Raw genomic sequence first — 4,935 nt, forward strand, 5'->3', positions numbered from 1 at the left:
TTTTAAAGTATTTTTTTATTTAGAAATACATTACAAAAATATATTTTTATTTTTTAAAAAATATTTTTAATATTAGGACATCAAAATGATCTAAAATATAAAAAAATTAATTTAAAGTAAAAAAAATATTAAATAAAAAAATAGTTTTGAAACGTGAAAACAAATAATATTTTATAAAACACAATTAAAAAAATATATAAAAATTGTTTCATAAAAATAGTATTTCAAACTTAATTTTTTAGTGAATCTCATGATATAAAACTCAGTTTTTATAATTACTGAATAACTTATTATATTGTTTACACCACAAATACAGAAACAAGGATAAAACGAACACACCTTAGAAATGGGTTTGGGAAAAACAAGGCATAAATAATTCTATCATCTATATAACTGGTAAGTATACCTTTAGTTTTGCTGTGGACACCCCCACAATATAAGTTTTAAGATGGGCCAATGTGGCTAAAGCCCTTATCCATTATCAAAACTATGTGCAGTGCAATGCAGTGCTTGGATTTAGCTCAAGTCCTCTGGTAATTCTGCAAATGAGTTTCCATGGCCTCTGAGCTTCGGACAACCTTTTCTTCTTCTTGATGGATACCCACACCACACTTGAAAGTCCTCCGGGGGAGAATAAAAAAACATAAATAAATGAAAGCCCTCTTCGTTCTTAAGAGAAACATTTCTCTAAAGAATAATTTTACATATACTCAAACCTTTACTAATAATTATGGTTTTGTAGCATAATCACTCATGGTATCACTAAGAAAATAAACATCTAATAATTTAAGAAATATTTTCCATGCAAGTATAGGTTGCAAATTAATTTTTTATAGTATTGAACTTGTGACAAAACGATAATTACCTAAGTGGAAATTCAAGTCTTCGATCCTTGGCAAGGATAGCTTGTTTTAAAAGCATTACCTTGTAAAGAAAACAAAGAAATTCTCAGAGATGATAAGCTTGTAGGAAATCAAAATGCATAAAAATTGATGAAAGCGATAAAAAGAATAAAAAAGAAAAGTTGTAAATAAAACCCCTAAAAAAAAATAATAATTACATTATTGGAATTGAACATGTGAGTCTGGTTATCAATTATATTAATATGTGACCCTATTTTATTTTATTATTATAAAGTTTGAATTATATTTTCATAAGTAATTATAATTCCATAAATATAGTGGTATTAAAAAAATTACTTATTTTATAAAAAATAAAATAATAATAAAATATAACGATAATTATTTTAGAAAATGGAGTTTCAAGATTCAAGATTCAAAACCCTTTATAGTACATGGAGGGATATAAATATATTATTGGCATAATGATAAATTATAATACATGTAAATACATTATTGGCTTTTAAAAGAAGCTAAGAGTGACCAATCAATTAGGAAGGAGGGGGAGGGGGGGAGATTTGCCACAATTCTTCAATTTTCTTTAAAAATTTCGAGCAAACACTTGAAATAAAAGATCAAAGGGGAGTTAAAAGGTATTTTAGCAAGGAAATTAAAGGAAAAACCATGGAAATGGATGCTTGAGGGGGCGGTTTGAAGAAGAAAAGAGAAGTGAAGGGAAAAACTTGTTTTCTTATCAAATCTTTCATAGGAAATATGGTTATGAGTTAAGGAACTTTAACCAAAACTTAGTTTAAAGTTTTAGCATGAGGGCTGACCTTAACTATGGTGTTAACCACCCCATTAATAGATGTTGCTAGGGAAAATACCTTATTAAAGTGATATTTTTATAGTTAAAAGGATAATAACAATGAATAATGAGAATGAAGGAATAAAGATATAAACATTAACTATTTTTAATGCCACTAACTATTTTTAATGCCACTGAAGCTCTACAATAATCTAGAGTAATGAACAATTTTATCTTTTTACTTTCATGATATCAGGTAGATGTGAAAAGAAATTATATTAAGAATAATATAGGAGATGAACTTATGTTATCAACTGATCATTTTGCTATCAAGTTAACAATTGAATTTTTTTAAGGAATCTCTAGGGCTGAAGTTTTCTCTTTATCTATATTATTAGAAAACCCATATATTAATACTTCTTTATCTCTTAGAGAAAAGGAAAAGGATAAGGAAAAGGATATGGTTGCTTTAAAAATTTGATCAATTTATATGTTTTAATGTTTAATAGAATTTTCTTTTAAATTAAGAAAACTTGGAAGTCTTACGCTCTCAAATCTTCACTCTTTTATCAATAGATGTTTCATCTTCTAAAATAAATCCTGAGGATAAATACCATCTAAGAGTCATTGTTGACTAATATTAAGGATTTCATGGCCATTCATACCCTAAAAGATGGTATTCGGAGTAATAAATGTTAATGTATATGCCTTGTATTCAAGTGGTAAGGTACACATGATATTGATTTTGTTCATACAAAACATATTTATTATTAATAAAGGTATTCTTTAGCTTTAATATTTATTTAAGCTTGATCAATAAATTTAGAATAAAGATAAAGTTAGCGAGACAAAAATGTTTTGCTAATAAATTATAAAGTGGTTATAATTATAAGAATTCTTATTGCATCATAGCATTTTTCCTAAATATTTCTAGTTAATGTTCAATTAATATTGGATATTAATAAGGGCCATTTAAACTGATACATATTATGTTTTTTTTATTTATAAAAGAAAATAGGTGCTTTTGTATGCTAAGGTATGAATGATACATGGAGTTAATATGTAGGTGCTTGTCAAATAACATATATATTGAACTAACCTGCATGAGAATTCTATAAGGAGAGATAAATCGATTATATAGAAAGGCTCATATGATAGTTAGACAAATAATCCTTAGACTTGAGATTACTAAGTTATCTTCTATAGAAAATATTAAGTGTCCTAGATAACATCCTAGTGAGCTGATTAAGATTTGATAAGGTGGTTGTCATCTAACCTATTACATAATCAACTCTTTATTTAGAATTCCAAAGACTAGTTAAGATTCTAAGTTACCACAAAACTAGGTGGTAACTCATTTTTTTTAATTTTACCTTCATCAATCCTATCTAGCTCATTAAGATGTCTTTTGTGATAAAATGGTGATTCCATTGGGGATCTTATTTAGGGCTAAGCTTTGTTTATTTGCTTTTCAATGATAAAGTGTTTGATGTGCTTTGATACATGTTTTAAATGTTTTTGTTAATTTTTTTTACCTGTGTGTTGATTACTTATTGTTTTATTTGATTTTTATGGTTTTTTTTCAATAATAAGGTGCTTGATAAAAATAGAGTGGTAGAGGGCTGACCTTAACTATGGGGTTGGCTAGCATGCATGTACGTGTTTTGCTGGAATTTATTGAAATATTATATTCTGAAATTGATGGTTTTCAATGTGTGTATTCTGCTGGAATTTATTGAAAGATTATATGCTGGAATTGATGGTTTCAATATGTGTGTTCTAATGGAACTTAGTGACGGTTTATGTGTTAGGGTTGTTACAGCATGTGTGGTGTGTGTTCCTATCTAAATGTGTGTTGTGCAGCGAATTTGTAATTCACTGTCGAAACTGAGTCTTCTGCAGCAAATTAGCATTCACTGCCGAATTGTGTATTCTAAAGAGAAATTGTGATTTTCTATCGCAACTGAGTTGTCTGTATCGAATTAGAATTTGCTGTCAAATCATGTATTCTGTAGTGAATTTGGAAGTCACTACTAAAGTTGAGATATCTACAACGAATTTGTGATTCATTGCTGAAACTAAGTTGTCTGCAACGAATTTGTGATTTACTACCGGAATTGAGTTATTTGCAGCGAATTAGCATTCGCTGTTGAATCGTGTGTTCCGCAGTAAATTTAGGAGTCGCTGCCGAAGTTAAGTTGTCTGCAGCGAAGTTATGATTCGCCGTTGAAATTGAGTATTTTACAACAAATTAGCATTCGCTGCCAAATTATGTATTCTGCAGTGAAATTGTGATTCGCTATCAAAACTGAGTTGCCTATAGCGAATCATGTGTTCTACAGTAAATTTGGGAGTCGTTGCTGAAGTTGAGTTGTCTGCAGCGAATTTGTGTTTCGTTGCTGAATTATGTGTTCTATAGCAAAATTATGATTTGCTGTCATAACTGAGTTGTCTGCAATGAATTTATGATTCGCTGTCAAAACTGAGTTTTTTGTAGCAAATTAGCATTCGCTGTCGAATTGTGTGTTCTACAACAAAATTGTGATTCACTGCCAAAATTGTGTCGTCTACAATGAATTAGCATTCGTTGTCAAATGATGTGTTCTGCAACAAATTTGTGATTAGCTATCGAAGTTGAGTTATTTGCAGCGAATTTATGATTCATTGTCGAAAAGGAGTTGCCTATAACGAATTAGCATTCGCCACCAAATTGCATGTTCTGCAATGAATTTATGATTTGCTGTCAAAGTTGATTTGTCTGCAATGAATCTGTGATTCAGAGCCGAAATTGAGTTGTCTGCAGTGAATTAGCATTCATTGTTGAATTTGCTGTTTTGCAGTAAATTTATGATTTGCTGCCGAAACTGAGTTGCCTGTAGTGAATTAGTATTCGCTGCTGAATTGTGTGTTGAACAATGAAATTATAATTCGCTGTCGAAGTTGTATTGTTTGCAGTGAATTTATGACTCACTACTGAAATTAAGTTGTTTGTAGTTAAGTAGCATTTGCTGCAGTAAAACATGTTAGTTGCATCGAACTTGTTTTCGCAGCTGAAAATGTGGCGTGACACGACTAAAAGATTTATGTCTTCTCCCAAGTGCAGGAGTGTCGAAGTAATAAATAACCCGGCAAGACTGGGGTCGAACCATAGGGAGGTTAATTGTACAAATTATAAACAATAATTATAAACAACAATAATAGCAATAACAACAATAATAACAATAGCAACAACAACTATAATAATAATAATAATAATAATAATAATAATAATAATAATAATACTAGTAG

This window comes from Populus euphratica, unplaced genomic scaffold (assembly GCF_000495115.2).
Source record: "Populus euphratica unplaced genomic scaffold, PopEup_1.0 scaffold211.1, whole genome shotgun sequence".
NCBI lineage: Eukaryota > Viridiplantae > Streptophyta > Magnoliopsida > Malpighiales > Salicaceae > Populus > Populus euphratica.